Consider the following 17731-nt stretch of genomic DNA (forward strand, 5'->3'; position numbering starts at 1 on the left):
CGGACCACCATCTGATGACATTTAGCCTCTCAGACCCATCTGAGCCACGGACCACCATCTGATGACAATTAGCCTCTCAGACCCATCTGAGTCACGGACCACCATCTGATGACATTTAGCCTCTCCGACCCATCTGAGCCACGGACCACCATCTGATGACATTTAGCCTCTCAGACCCATTTGAGCCACGGACCACCATCTGATGACATTTAGCCTCTCAGACCCATTTGAGCCACGGACCACCATCTGATGACATTTAGCCTCTCAGACCCATTTGAGCCACGGACCACCATCTGATGACATTTAGCCTCTCAGACCCATCTGAGCCACGGACCACCATCTGATGACATTTAGCCTCTCAGACCCATTGAGCCACGGACCACCATCTGATGACATTTAGCCTCTCAGACCCATCTGAGCCGCGGACCACCATCTGATGACATTTAGCCTCTCAGACCCATCTGAGCCACGGACCACCATCTGATGACATTTAGCCTCTCAGACCCATTGAGCCACGGACCACCATCTGATGACATTTAGCCTCTCAGACCCATTTGAGCCGCGGACCACCATCTGATGACATTTAGCCTCTCAGACCCATCTGAGCCACGGACCACCATCTGATGACATTTAGCCTCTCAGACCCATTTGAGCCGCGGACCACCATCTGATGACATTTAGCCTCTCAGACCCATCTGAGCCACGGACCACCATCTGATGACATTTAGCCTCTCAGACCCATCTGAGCCACGGACCACCATCTGATGACATTTAGCCTCTCAGACCCATCTGAGCCACGGACCACCATCTGATGACATTTAGCCTCTCAGACCCATCTGAGCCACGGACCACCATCTGATGACATTTAGCCTCTCAGACCCATCTGAGCCACGGACCACCATCTGATGACATTTAGCCTCTCAGACCCATTTGAGCCGCGGACCACCATCTGATGACATTTAGCCTCTCAGACCCATCTGAGCCACGGACCACCATCTGATGACATTTAGCCTCTCAGACCCATCTGAGCCACGGACCACCATCTGATGACATTTAGCCTCTCAGACCCATCTGAGCCACGGACCACCATCTGATGACATTTAGCCTCTCAGACCCATCTGAGCCACGGACCACCATCTGATGACATTTAGCCTCTCAGACCCATCTGAGCCACGGACCACCATCTGATGACATTTAGCCTCTCAGACCCATTTGAGCCGCGGACCACCATCTGATGACATTTAGCCTCTCAGACCCATCTGAGCCACGGACCACCATCTGATGACATTTAGCCTCTCAGACCCATCTGAGCCGCGGACCACCATCTGATGACATTTAGCCTCTCAGACCCATCTGAGCCACGGACCACCATCTGATGACATTTAGCCTCTCAGACCCATCTGAGCCACGGACCACCATCTGATGACATTTAGCCTCTCAGACCCATCTGAGCCACGGACCACCATCTGATGACATTTAGCCTCTCAGACCCATCTGAGCCACGGACCACCATCTGATGACATTTAGCCTCTCAGACCCATTTGAGCCACGGACCACCATCTGATGACATTTAGCCTCTCAGACCCATCTGAGCCACGGACCACCATCTGATGACATTTAGCCTCTCAGACCCATCTGAGCCGCGGACCACCATCTGATGACATTTAGCCTCTCAGACCCATCTGAGCCACGGACCACCATCTGATGACATTTAGCCTCTCAGACCCATTGAGCCACGGACCACCATCTGATGACATTTAGCCTCTCAGACCCATTTGAGCCGCGGACCACCATCTGATGACATTTAGCCTCTCAGACCCATCTGAGCCACGGACCACCATCTGATGACATTTAGCCTCTCAGACCCATTTGAGCCGCGGACCACCATCTGATGACATTTAGCCTCTCAGACCCATCTGAGCCACGGACCACCATCTGATGACATTTAGCCTCTCAGACCCATCTGAGCCACGGACCACCATCTGATGACATTTAGCCTCTCAGACCCATCTGAGCCACGGACCACCATCTGATGACATTTAGCCTCTCAGACCCATCTGAGCCACGGACCACCATCTGATGACATTTAGCCTCTCAGACCCATCTGAGCCACGGACCACCATCTGATGACATTTAGCCTCTCAGACCCATTTGAGCCGCGGACCACCATCTGATGACATTTAGCCTCTCAGACCCATCTGAGCCACGGACCACCATCTGATGACATTTAGCCTCTCAGACCCATCTGAGCCACGGACCACCATCTGATGACATTTAGCCTCTCAGACCCATCTGAGCCACGGACCACCATCTGATGACATTTAGCCTCTCAGACCCATCTGAGCCACGGACCACCATCTGATGACATTTAGCCTCTCAGACCCATCTGAGCCACGGACCACCATCTGATGACATTTAGCCTCTCAGACCCATTTGAGCCGCGGACCACCATCTGATGACATTTAGCCTCTCAGACCCATCTGAGCCACGGACCACCATCTGATGACATTTAGCCTCTCAGACCCATCTGAGCCGCGGACCACCATCTGATGACATTTAGCCTCTCAGACCCATCTGAGCCACGGACCACCATCTGATGACATTTAGCCTCTCAGACCCATCTGAGCCACGGACCACCATCTGATGACATTTAGCCTCTCAGACCCATCTGAGCCACGGACCACCATCTGATGACATTTAGCCTCTCAGACCCATTTGAGCCACGGACCACCATCTGATGACATTTAGCCTCTCAGACCCATTTGAGCCACGGACCACCATTTGATGACATTTAGCCTCTCAGACCCATCTGAGCCACGGACCACCATCTGATGACATTTAGCCTCTCAGACCCATCTGAGCCACGGACCACCATCTGATGACATTTAGCCTCTCAGACCCATCTGAGCCACGGACCACCATCTGATGACATTTAGCCTCTCAGACCCATCTGAGCCACGGACCACCATCTGATGACATTTAGCCTCTCAGACCCATCTGAGCCACGGACCACCATCTGATGACATTTAGCCTCTCAGACCCATCTGAGCCACGGACCACCATCTGATGACATTTAGCCTCTCAGACCCATCTGAGCCACGGACCACCATCTGATGACATTTAGCCTCTCAGACCCATCTGAGCCACGGACCACCATCTGATGACATTTAGCCTCTCAGACCCATCTGAGCCACGGACCACCATCTGATGACATTTAGCCTCTCAGACCCATCTGAGCCACGGACCACCATCTGATGACATTTAGCCTCTCAGACCCATCTGAGCCACGGACCACCATCTGATGACATTTAGCCTCTCAGACCCATCTGAGCCACGGACCACCATCTGATGACATTTAGCCTCTCAGACCCATCTGAGCCACGGACCACCATCTGATGACATTTAGCCTCTCAGACCCATCTGAGCCACGGACCACCATCTGATGACATTTAGCCTCTCAGACCCATCTGAGCCACGGACCACCATCTGATGACATTTAGCCTCTCAGACCCATCTGAGCCACGGACCACCATCTGATGACATTTAGCCTCTCAGACCCATCTGAGCCACGGACCACCATCTGATGACATTTAGCCTCTCAGACCCATCTGAGCCACGGACCACCATCTGATGACATTTAGCCTCTCAGACCCATCTGAGCCACGGACCACCATCTGATGACATTTAGCCTCTCAGACCCATCTGAGCCACGGACCACCATCTGATGACATTTAGCCTCTCAGACCCATCTGAGCCACGGACCACCATTTGATGACATTTAGCCTCTCAGACCCATCTGAGCCACGGACCACCATTTGATGACATTTAGCCTCTCAGACCCATCTGAGCCACGGACCACCATTTGATGACATTTAGCCTCTCAGACCCATCTGAGCCACGGACCACCGTTTGATGACATTTAGCCTCTCAGACCCATCTGAGCCACGGAACCACCGTTTGATGACATTTAGCCTCTCAGACCCATCTGAGCCACGGACCACCATTTGATGACATTTAGCCTCTCAGACCCATTTGAGCCATGGACCACCATTTGATGACATTTAGCCTCTCAGACCCATCTGAGCCACGGACCACCATTTGATGACATTTAGCCTCTCAGACCCATCTGAGCCACGGACCACCATTTGATGACATTTAGCCTCTCAGACCCATTTGAGCCATGGACCACCATTTGATGACATTTAGCCTCTCAGACCCATCTGAGCCACGGACCACCATTTGATGACATTTAGCCTCTCAGACCCATTTGAGCCACGGACCACCATCTGATGACATTTAGCCTCTCAGACCCATCTGAGCCACGGACCACCATCTGATGACCTTTAGCCTCAGACCCATTTGAGCCACGGACCACCATCTGATGACATTTAGCCTCTCAGACCCATCTGAGCCACGGACCACCATTTGATGACATTTAGCCTCTCAGACCCATTTGAGCCACGGACCACCATCTGATGACATTTAGCCTCTCAGACCCATCTGAGCCACGGACCACCATCTGATGACCTTTAGCCTCTCAGACCCATTTGAGCCACGGACCACCATCTGATGACATTTAGCCTCTCAGACCCATCTGAGCCACGGACCACCATCTGATGACATTTAGCCTCTCAGACCCATCTGAGCCACGGACCACCATCTGATGACCTTTAGCCTCTCAGACCCATTTGAGCCACGGACCACCATCTGATGACATTTAGCCTCTCAGACCCATCTGAGCCACGGACCACCATCTGATGACATTTAGCCTCTCAGACCCATTTGAGCCACGGACCACCATCTGATGACATTTAGCCTCTCAGACCCATTTGAGCCACGGACCACCATCTGATGACATTTAGCCTCTCAGACCCATCTGAGCCACGGACCACCATCTGATGACATTTAGCCTCTCAGACCCATCTGAGCCACGGACCACCATCTGATGACATTTAGCCTCTCAGACGCATCTGAGCCACGGACCACCATCTGATGACATTTAGCCTCTCAGACCCATCTGAGCCACGGACCACCATCTGATGACATTTAGCCTCTCAGACGCATCTGAGCCACGGACCACCGTTTGATGACATTTAGCCTCTCAGACCCATCTGAGCCACGGACCACCATCTGATGACCTTTAGCCTCTCAGACCCATCTGAGCCACGGACCACCATCTGATGACATTTAGCCTCTCAGACCCATCTGAGCCACGGACCACCGTCTGATGACATTTAGCCTCTCTGAGCCACGGACCACCATCTGATGACATTTAGCCTCTCAGACCCATCTGAGCCACGGACCACCATCTGATGACCTTTAGCCTCTCAGACCCATCTGAGCCACGGACCACCATCTGATGACATTTAGCCTCTCAGACCCATCTGAGCCACGGACCACCATCTGATGACCTTTAGCCTCTCAGACCCATCTGAGCCACGGACCACCATCTGATGACATTTAGCCTCTCAGACCCATCTGAGCCACGGACCACCATCTGATGACCTTTAGCCTCTCAGACCCATCTGAGCCACGGACCACCATCTGATGACATTTAGCCTCTCAGACCCATTTGAGCCACCATCTGATGACATTTAGCCTCTCAGACCCATTTGAGCCACGGACCACCGTTTGATGACATTTAGCCTCTCAGACCCATTTGAGTCACGGACCACTATCTGATGACATTTAGCCTCTCAGACCCATTTGAGCCACGGACCACCGTCTGATGACATTTAGCCTCTCTGAGCCACGGACCACCATCTGATGACATTTAGCCTCTCAGACCCATTTGAGCCACGGTCCACCATCTGATGACATTTAGCCTCTCAGACCCATTTGAGCCACGGACCACCATCTGATGACATTTAGCCTCTCAGACCCATCTGAGCCACGGACCACCATCTGATGACCTTTAGCCTCTCAGACCCATCTGAGTCACGGACCACCATCTGATGACATTTAGCCTCTCAGACCCATCTGAGTCACGGACCACCATCTGATGACATTTAGCCTCTCAGACCCATCTGAGCCACGGACCACCATCTGATGACATTTATCCTCTCAGACCCATCTGAGCCACGGACCACCATCTGATGACCTTTAGCCTCTCAGACCCATCTGAGCCACGGACCACCATCTGATGACATTTAGCCTCTCAGACCCATTTGAGCCACGGACCACCATTTGATGACATTTAGGCCCTTTCTGAAACCAGTCCCTTGACTTGAAGTGCTCTCGGGAGGTTCCCTCGTCAGGAAGTGCCCCTCCAGCTGAATCAAGTTCCCTTGATTAGGGTGCTGGGTATAAAAAAACTGTTTGGAAATACACTCGCCCTCCTTGTGCAGAAACAGGAAACAGACACCATTCGTTGCCATGGTTACCATCATGCAATTGTGTTACCTGTTATTTTGTTTGTACAGTTATATTGCATTGCATCGTGTATGTTTGTGTGACATGTGGATTTCATTAATATGGAAAAAGGAAATACAGCGTGACTGTCAAAAATGACATGTCATATACATACATGGTGTTTATAAATCATTGTGTTAAAAGTTTTGTTTGAAACTTTTGTTTCAAACAAAACAACTTTTAACACAATGATTTATAACAAATTGTTTGTGTGGTTTCATTTATAGTTTTTTCACGGTGGGGTAAATAAAGAGCCCTTGTGAACATCAGTTGGAGCGTTGTCTATTCTGCATCAGATGAAGATTGTTTAGGAGCAGTTTATTTATCATTTATTTGTGGTGGTTCTTACATTTGTAGGTCGCGGTTTCCATGCGGACAGAGAGCAGGGCTGCACAAGGCAATCGAGTCTAGATCGGCACAGACTCGCTCTTGAGGGCTTTATAAGCCACTTCCACTCAAGGCTTCTTGGTTTCGGACGATACTTACTATGGCGCAGCCTCGCGTGAACGCGCATATCGAGGGCAAGTGTGTAGAGCGAGTGGCGAGGAGCTGGTTTCAGAAAGGGGGTTAGCCTCTCAGACCAATCTGAGCCACGGACCACCGTTTGATGACATTTAGCCTCTCAGACCCATTTGAGCCACGGACCACCATTTGATGACATTTAGCCTCTCAGACCCATTTGAGCCACGGACCACCTGATGACATTTAGCCTCTCAGACCCATTTGAGCCACGGACCACCATCTGATGACATTTAGCCTCTCAGACCCATTTGAGCCACGGACCACCTGATGACATTTAGCCTCTCAGACCCATTTGAGCCACGGACCACCATCTGATGACATTTAGCCTCTCAGACCCATTTGAGCCACGGACCACCATCTGATGACATAGCCTCTCAGACCCATCTGAGCCACGGACCACCATCTGATGACATTTAGCCTCTCAGACCCATCTGAGCCACGGACCACCATTTGATGATGGACGGAATAGCAGATCTGATTGATTGATTGAAATATTTATTAACAGTTTGCAGAATTACAGTACATTTCAAGCACAAACTCAATACAAAAACTGTTAACTGCGAGTGGACGACCCAATTAAGCATTACACTTGTTTACAAGAGTGTCCACCTTGTTCAATTCATCAAAACATTTAGAGACGTACAAATAGACACTTCTATATAGTCAAAGAACAGAACAGGAATTCATCATAAAGGAGGTAAAAAGGGAAAAGAAACATATACAGTGAGGGGAAAAGGGGGGGGGCGGTGGGGGGGGATTCAGATTTTACGGAGGCCAGTTTCGAATTGCAGCCATCCGTAGGTGCCCTTTGAGAGCGGTTTTGAAGGAGTCAAGGGATTCGCATGCCTTAATGACTGTCTACAAGCTTACAACACGTGGCACATTGTAAGCTTGTAGATCTGCTATTTCTGCTATTTTTTTAGTATAGAAATAATGAATGTTCAGTATTTTTCTTTTATATTTCAGTTATGTGATATGACACGTAACTGAAATATACAAAAGAATACTATATACATATAATATGTCTTTGAATATATATTCTTTCAGAGCGAACGTTTTTAAATCAAATCTTTGCTTCTGGGAGGGGGGGGGGGGGGTCCCTGCAAGAACTACATATTTTCAGATGGGGGTCCGCGGCCAAATACAGATCATTCTGGGGGTCCTTGACACGAAACAGGTTGAGCACCACTGATACAGAAACATGAGGGTTTCAGAAAACTATTAGGATTCAGAATATCGGTACTTTTTTTTTTTTTTTACAGAACATTGTAATATAATTAATCAAACCTTTTAGAAAATGATGGAAATGATCCCTGAATGTATAGTTGACAGCCTCGTGTACCAACAGATCTACAAGCTCACAGCGTGCTGCAGTGTGATCCTATATGTCCTAGGATAGATCAGATCTACAAGCTCACAGTGTGATCCTATATGTCCTAGGATAGATCAGATCTACAAGCTCACAGCGCGCTGCAGTGTGATCCTATATGTCCTAGGATAGATCAGATCTACAAGCTCACAGTGTGATCCTACATGTCCTAGGATAGATCAGATCTACAAGCTCACAGTGTGATCCTATGCTCTAGGACAGGGGTTCTCAACCTTTTTGGCCGGGGACCCCCAGAAATGCTTTGGCAACGTCTCGGGACCCCCGCCCCGCCCCCTCCCGACCCCCAATATAAATTGACTGCTACAATAACCTTAATAATAGAGACAATACACCATAAATACATACTGAAACCAGATATAATCATTAGGGAAGGTGTATGCATGTACTATGTGTACTATATGTAAACTCTTCATTTCCACTTTCCAGCCATTCAGTTGCAAAAAGAAAAAAAGAAAAAAATAATTTGGGGACCCCCCAAAATAATTTGGCGACCCCCCGAGGGGTCGCGACCCACGGGTTGAGAACCCCTGCTCTAGGATAGATCAGATCTACAAGCTCACACCGTGGTGCCTCCAGACCTAGCTGACGCACCCCCCATACCTATATATCTACATATATGCACATTGCACATATGAGCCTAAATATTGAATATATGCGCAGCATAGGCTATATTCTGCATATATTGGCATAATATGTTAATATATTTATAATAAAACCATAGCACCAGCATTAGTCTTTTCATGACGCGCACCCCCTAGAGGCGCTCACGCACCACAAGGGGTCCACGCACCACAGCACCCCCTAGAGGCGCTCACGCACCACAAGGGGTCCACGCACCACAGCACCCCCTAGAGGCGCTCACGCACCACAAGGGGTCCACGCACCACAGCACCCCCTAGAGGCGCTCACGCACCACAAGGGGTCCACGCACCACAGCACCCCCTAGAGGCGCTCACGCACCACAAGGGGTCCACGCACCACAGCACCCCCTAGAGGCGCTCACGCACCACAAGGGGTCCACGCACCACAGCACCCCCTAGAGGCGCTCACGCACCACAAGGGGTCCACGCACCACAGCACCCCCTAGAGGCGCTCACGCACCACAAGGGGTCCACGCACCACAGCACCCCCTAGAGGCGCTCACGCACCACAAGGGGTCCACGCACCACAGCACCCCCTAGAGGCGCTCACGCACCACAAGGGGTCCACGCACCACAGCACCCCCTAGAGGCGCTCACGCACCACAAGGGGTCCACGCACCACAGCACCCCCTAGAGGCGCTCACGCACCACAAGGGGTCCACGCACCACAGCACCCCCTAGAGGCGCTCACGCACCACAAGGGGTCCACGCACCACAGCACCCCCTAGAGGCGCTCACGCACCACAAGGGGTCCACGCACCACAGTTTGGGAACCATAGATGGGTGGTGTAGCAAAATATTTGGCACAAAATGTGGAATAGAATTAGAAATATAGGATTCTATATTCTATGCTGTATTGTTGCTACTCTGTCTGTCTGTAGACATTAGGAGTAGAGACTCATTATTGATCTGAAAATTATAGGTATAAATATTCTGGAAAGGTTTTGGAAGTTCACTGATAAATATGTGTGAAAATAAATCCTAAATGTAGGAACTAAAGATTCACACCAGCAGCAGCAGAAAAACACAGTTCCTCCATGTGAGAAATACTTAACCCATTTTGGGCGGGAACCCCTTTTGGTGTTTTAAGCATTATGTTATGCTTTAGCTATTGAAAAATAGCAGATCTACAAGCTCACCTACGAGCTTGAAGGTCTGCTATTTTTGAAAAATCGAAGAACGACTGATAGAAACATAGTTTTTTCAGAAAACTGTCAGGATGTAAGACATTTTATGTTTTGGGCGTAGTGATATGGACACCAAAAACATAGTTGTGTGATAGAGGGGTCAAAAATGAGTTTGTTTTGTGAATTAATTTACTTTTACTGCGTGCCCCCCCCCTCCCCCCACAAAATGACCGGAACTACTTAATATTTCAAGAGCAGAACTCCCACCACGGGACTCGGGCAATCAATTAATACAGTTGCAACCACTATATTAATGGCAAGTATTTCATACAGCTTAAGGTAAAAAAAATCTGAACTATATTCACCAAAACCAGAGCAGAACTCCCACCATGTGACCACAGAACTCAGCCAATCAAGACATGCAGACAGACAGGCAGTCTGAGAGTGAGACAGACAGGTTTCACAGCAGACAGACAGGCAGTCTGAGAGTGAGACAGACAGGTTTCACAGCAGACAGACAGGCAGTCTGAGAGACAGACAGACAGGGTCCACAGCAGACAGACAGGCAGTCTGAGACAGACAGGGTCCACAGCAGACAGACAGGCAGTCAGAGAGTGAGACAGACAGGGTCCACAGCAGACAGACAGGCAGTATGAGAGTGAGACAGACAGGTTTCACAGCAGACAGACAGGCAGTCTGAGAGTGAGACAGACAGGTTTCACAGCAGACAGACAGGCAGTCTGAGAGTGAGACAGACAGGGTCCACAGCAGACAGACAGGCAGTCTGAGAGTGAGACAGACAGGTTTCACAGCAGACAGACAGGCAGTCTGAGAGTGAGACAGACAGGTTTCACAGCAGACAGACAAGCAGTCTGAGAGACAGACTGACAGGTTTTACAGCAGACAGACAGGCAGTCTGAGAGTGAGACAGACAGGGTCCACAGCAGACAGACAGGTAAGGTATAATTGTAATGTATGCGTCGCCACACACACACACACACACAGGAAATGGCATATAAGGACATAAGCAAAGTTACATCCACAAAATCAAGGCATATTCTGTCCTCAGTCACCTAACAACAAGCATGACCTCACCCAGCATTCCATGGACACACACACACACACACACACACACACACACACACACACACACACACACACACACACACACACACACACACACACACACACACACACACACACACACACACACACACACACACACACACACACACACACACACACACACACACACACACACACACACACACACACACACACACACACACACACACACACACACACACACACACACACACACACACACACACACACACACACACACACACACACACACACGATAAATTGGATTTAATTTCACATCAGTTTAAGACCCTCTAGAATTAGTGACTCACACCTGAGTCAAACTGCAGTGCAGTTCTATTTCCATCTACCCCCAACTCTCTTCACCAAAAATGGCAGATCTACATGCGGTGAGTGAGCCTGTAGATCTGCTATTTTTAGGTGAACGTTCCCCCCCCTAGCCCATTCTGGGCGGGAACCCCTTTTGGTGTTAGCATTATGTTATGCTTTAGCTATTGAAAAATAGCAGACCTACAAGCTCGTAGCGTGCCACCGAGTGGCGCGCTATGAGCTTGTAGGTCTGCTATTTTTGAAAAATCGAAGAACGACTGACATAGAAACATAGCTTTTTCAGAAAACTGTCAGGATGTAGAAGACATTTATAGAATCTGATCTCAGGTCAGAATGGGCTAGAACAGATACTGATGAGTTCAAGGGGTTAAAAGTTATTTTCAGTCTGGTTAGGTTAACCTAACTAGGTTAACCTAACTAGGTTAGCGGTCCAGGCGCATCATGGCCTGACAGAGTGTCGTGTGTTCGAGTCCCGTTCATGACCACCTTTGCTGCATGTCTCTCCCCTTCTCTCTCTCTCTCTCTCTCTCGCTCTCTCCCTTTCCTGTCTGTCAAACAATTCCATGTCAAGGACCCCCAAAAATGTGTGTATTTGGCCACCGACCCCCATCTGGAAATATGTTGTTCCAGGGACCCCGCCCAGTGGCAAAGATTTGAGTTAAAAACATTCGCTCTGAAAGAATATATATTCAAAGATTTGCGCCACATTTTCACGATTTTTCTAAAATAGCAGACCTACAAGCTCATAGCGCGGCTCCAAGTGCCGCACTATGAGCTTGTAGATCTGCTATTTTTCAATAGCTAAAGTATAACATAATGCTTAAAACACCAAAAGGGGTTCCCGCCAAGAATGGGTTAAACTTGCAATGTGTGACACTGCAAGCGTGTACAGTCTGTACACATACCACTACAAGCGTGCTTCTCAGAGTGGGTGCCGGTGTCATGACACCCTAAGGTGTCATGACACCATGACGGCTCAGGGGTAGAGTGGCTGGATGGTAACCGTAAGGTTGCCAGTTCGAACCCGGGCTCCCCCAGAGTTAGTGTCGAAGTGTCCTTGAGCAAGACACTGAACCCCAAATTGCTCCCGATGTGCTGGCTAGTGCCTTGCATGGTTTCCGCTGCCATCGGTGTATGAATGTGTGTGTGAATGGGTGAATGTAATGCACAATCTATGTAAAGCGCCTTGGATAAAGGCACTATATAAATGCACCATTTACACCCTAGGGTCACAGGGTGTCATGACACCCTAGGGTGTCATGACACAAGTCCAGGGTGCCTCAGAACAGAATACTGGGATAATATCTGGAACTCATCAATGTCACTTGCACTGTACTCACTTGTCTCACCAACCATTGCAACCAAATACAGCAGATCTACAAGCTCGTATAAATCTGTTTGTTGGGTGAATGTTCCCCCCAGTTAGTGCTGCTGGGGTTCAGCTGGTTTAAAGTAAACTAGTTGGTTTCAATCATCAATTTTCAATAATCAACAATTCAATAATCTGTCCTAAACTAAATAATATCCTCTCCAGTTTTCCTCGTGATATAAAATGTATCTTTAAGGGGACAGATTTACATATTCATGTATGCTAATATGACATAATAAGGTTCTATAAAGTATCAATGTAATTCAGATGGTGTCTTCCTTGGATGAAAAGGTCATTTACAGCCAGGGACAAACATTATATACAAATATAAGATATCAGTAAAAATATGTCCAAACAAACAGACCATGGTATTGGTTCATCCACACAGACCTCAGTGAGTTTCTGATTAGATGTAAAACTATTGTAGAAACGACACGATGCTTCAAACACAAACACACTCATTCACACTAAAGTACTTTACAAACTCATTTGCATAATGCACAGGCATGAACACAAATAAACAGTTGTTTATTTGTAAACAACAACACACTCCTGACATCAATAATCAGTGGGTCCCAAACTTCTTCATGTCAAGGACCCCCAAATTGACACCCATTAGCTTGCGGACCCCCATTTGAAAAAGATATGCCAGGGACCCCCCATAAGAGAAGATTTTTAGCAGTGATTCTCAACCAGTTTAATTTCAAGGACCCCCAGTTTGACATGCATTAGTCTACGGACCCCCATTTAATGGCATTTCTATCTCTGGGACCCCCAGTTTATATTGTAAAATCAATGTTGATTTAACTTAGCCCGTCTCCGGACCCCCCGGGTTGAGCTCCTTTGGACCGCTACCACGAAGGGTCCGGTCTCACCGGCTTCAAGCGACATGGGACGCAATCTGACTTTCCCTGTTTTACCTCTGTGCTGCGGTGTCGGTGTCACGCTGACATATTCCAAAATAAGCATATGAACGCTATAGGAGACAACGAACCTTCTGACCCCCCCCCCGCGAACGGCTCAGAAGCCGTTAAGTATTTTTAATGTTTGTACGACCATTTTGGCAGCTCTGAAATTCTCTCTTGTTGACATCCCATTGTACCGCCTCCAGCATATCGGTTGGCTAGCTGCGCCTCCCTACGCGCCTCGTAGGCGCAGCTAGCCAACCGAGATGTCAACAAGGAGGGACCGAAGAGAGAATTTCAGAGCTGCCAAAATGGTCGTACAAACATTAAAAATACTTAACGGCTTCTGAGCCGTTCGCGGGGGGGTCAGAAGGTTCGTTGTCTCCTATAGCGTTCATATGCTTATTTTGGAATATGTCAGCGTGACACCGACACCGCAGCACAGAGGTAAAACAGGGAAAGTCAGATTGCGTCCCATGTCGCTTGAAGCCGGTGAGACCGGACCCTTCGTGGTAGCGGTCCAAAGGAGCTCAACCCGGGGGGTCCGGAGACGGGCTAGATTTAACTCTGAGAGCTAGTGTACGAATTTGGTTCCATGTGTACACTGAGAGTTACAGACCCATAAGGGTCTATTTGGTTCCATGTGTACACTGAGAGTTACAGACCCATAAGGGTCCATTTGGTTCCATGTGTTACACTCTCAGAGTTACAGACCCATAAGGGTCCATTTGGTTCCATGTGTTACACTCTCAGAGTTACAGACCCATAAGGGTCCATTTGGTTCCTGTCATTTAGCTGGGGACCCCCTGGAACTCCCCACTCTGGGAATAATAAACAGTCCTACATCACAACACACTCCTCACATCAAATAAACTTATTTAAATCAAATAAAGGTCAATTAACCCAACAAGACAACAGATAGACATGTTGTTTCACCTCAAGATGTTACATTAATTCTCTTTTAGAAACAACACGACATCAGAAACACATCAGTGAGTTTAGCATCAAAACAAACAGATTCTAATCAAATCTAACTAATTAAAAACAACCAGACAATTAATAGCTAAATGCTGCCTGATCCGTCCGTCAAGACAATTACACTCACAATCTAAACACACTCTTTTAAATCACAACCAAATGGACGCTACAGGCTACAGCAGAGAGACAGTGAGGCCTAGACACAACACACAACAATCTAAACAAACTCATTTAAATCTAATAAACTAAGTAACCAAATGGACGCTGTTTCTCTAGTTATTATGAAACACAGATTATTAGGCTACAGCAGAGTGAGGCCTAGTCTAGTCACAACACACAACAATCTAAACACACTCATTTAAATGTAATTAAACTACTACAGCAGAGAGACAGTGAGGCCTAGTCTAGTCACAACAATCTAAACACACTTAAATCAAACCAAACCAATAAATCAGTGAAGTGAGTCGTAAAGCCACCATATTATAATTAATGCACACACGTTTCAACAAGTCACTGTAAACCGAAGCAGACACGAAAATACACATTTACCCAAACAAATGTACCAAAACACATTTAATTTAAATCCTCCTCTAGGCTGTAACACATCAACCTGGTGGATTCATTAATTCATGTTAATAATGATAGATTAAATCAGGTAATCTTTGGTAAAGGTACAGGCGTGTCAGAGACAGAATGAAGTAACAACCTAATCACAGCATCTGGTTTGTTAATGAGCTGAATTAATTAAGTAGGCCTATAATAATGATGAATAAATGTTTATAAAGTGTAAAACAACTCACGGGAGGTAGAACTTAAGGACAGGTAATATAAAGGACAGGTATGTGAAGGTAAAGGTGAGTCAAACTCAACAAACTATAATGTCCACATCCAGCCAACATGTGGTCTGTCAGCTCTAATGAATGCCTTGTAATGGATGTTAGTAAGTGTATACAGAGTGTAATTAAACTCACGGTGTGTAGATCAGATATACAGGTTGTACAGGAGGTGTGTAGATCAGATATCCAGTAAGGTAAAGATATAAAGTTAAAGATATAAAGTTAAAGGTAAAGTCAAGCTGCGTCAGATCAGAGGCTGAAGGAACTCAACAAACGGATGGTTTCCTCAGAACATCCACCTGGTCTGTCAGGTCGGAGGCGAAAAACCCCCGAGCGCAGATCTACAAGCCCAGCGCGCGGCACCGCGGCAACGCGCGCTGGGCTTGTAGATCTGCGTGCCCCGAGACCTGGGGGCACGCCCACATCACATCATCACGCACAGCTGGGTGACGTCATGGGGTGATTATGTTACCTCGTGTTTGGTTCTGTAAGGATCATCTCACTGGGGATCAGTTACTTTACCGTCAATTTATTTAAAAAAAAATGTTTTATCCAAACTAACTTTGGTTAGGTTTTCATGTTAACCTTGCTTATTTTTTTAATTGCAAAAGTTTTATTTTATTTTTTATTTTGTTTTGCACCATTCATATAACAAATAGTTTTAAGCATGCCTTACAGACTGACACCAGGGATAAAAGTACCTTCCACACTCAGACTAGGAGGATGTTTTTGAATTCTTCACTTTTTTTTGTTTTCCCCTAGAATGTGAGATATGTGTTTAAATGAGTCCAGATGGACCAGCTGTGTTTAATATATTAACTTAACTAACTATATGGGAATTAAAACTAATTATACAATATAAACATGTATAAAACACTTTGGAATCTCTCTCTCTCTCTCTCTCTCTCTGTGTGTGTGTGTGTGTGTGTGTGTGTGTGTGTGTGTGTGTGTGTGTGTGTGTGTGTGTGTGGGAGGGGGGGGGTGATACCTGGGGCCCATCTCTCTCACTACACACACACTTATTACAAACACACAGACACACACACACACAAACACACACACGCACACGTACACAGCAGCAGCCAGTTCGCCCAGTATCGTTGTTGAAGACTGGTTCTACAGCTCTGGAACTATCTGGGGCACAAGTCTCTCTCTCTCTCTCTGTGTGTGTCTGTGTGTGTGTGTGTGTGTGTGTGTGTGTGTGTGTGTGTGTGTGTGTGTGTGTGTGTGTGTGTGTGTGTGTGTGTGTGTGTGTGTGTGTGTGTGTGTGTGTGTGTGTGTGTGTGTGTGTGTGTGTGTGTGTGTGTGTGTGTGTGTGTGTGTGTGTGTGTGATAATGTGTGATAATCCAGCATGTTTTGAGGGGATACAAGTGGAGGGTCCGTCCTAGCCTAGGCAAACCAGCTCCCCCTGCTGGACAACACCATGTTCACAGAGTTAAATTAACATTTCGAGTGTTCTGGTGAAATGTGGGAGTTTGATACTTTTATCAGGCTTATTGCTTTTTATCTTTGGGAAATGATTTAAATTTGTATTTCAAAGTATGTAGAATGGGTACATTTCATTGTATTTCGCAGTATGTAGAATGGGTACATTTCATTGTATTTCACAGTATGTAGAATGGGTAGATTTCATTGTATTTCACAGTATGTAGAATGGGTACATTTCATTGTATTTCACAGTATGTAGAATGGGTACATTTCATTGTATTTCACAGTATGTAGAATGGGTAAATTTCATTGTATTTCACAGTATGTAGAATGGGTACATTTCATTGTATTTCACAGTATGTAGAATGGGTAAATTTCATTGTATTTCACAGTATGTAGAATGGGTACATTTCATTGTATTTCACAGTATGTAGAATGGGTACATTTCATTGTATTTCACAGTATGTAGAATGGGTACATTTCATTATATTTCACAGTATGTAGAATGGGTACATTTCATTGTATTTCACAGTATGTAGAATGGGTACATTTCATTGTATTTCACAGTATGTAGAATGGGTACATTTCATTGTATTTCACAGTATGTAGAATGGGTGCATTTCATTGTATTTCACAGTATGTAGAATGGGTACATTTCATTGTATTTCACAGTATGTAGAATGGGTACA

The 17731-nt window shown here is 47.0% G+C and overlaps 1 protein-coding gene across 4 annotated transcripts in view; it reads right to left on the bottom strand.

The window, feature by feature from the left end:
- LOC306918968 (oxysterol-binding protein-related protein 7-like) overlaps nt 1-15953 on the bottom strand; it is a 132148-nt gene extending 116195 nt beyond the window's left edge. For 3 of the 4 annotated variants that reach the window (XM_079531808.1, XM_079531807.1, XM_079531805.1), the window contains exon 1: nt 15749-15953. The gene's annotated coding sequence lies outside the window, so the exon portion shown is untranslated. Of the gene's footprint in view, nt 1-15577; nt 15706-15748 lie in introns of those variants that run through there. The other variant, XM_079531806.1, reaches the window with a different exon arrangement.
- Between the last annotated feature and the right edge of the window lie 1778 nt (nt 15954-17731).

The sequence above is a fragment of the Electrona antarctica genome, assembly GCF_951216825.1.
Source record: "Electrona antarctica genome assembly, contig: scaffold_110, whole genome shotgun sequence".
NCBI lineage: Eukaryota > Metazoa > Chordata > Actinopteri > Myctophiformes > Myctophidae > Electrona > Electrona antarctica.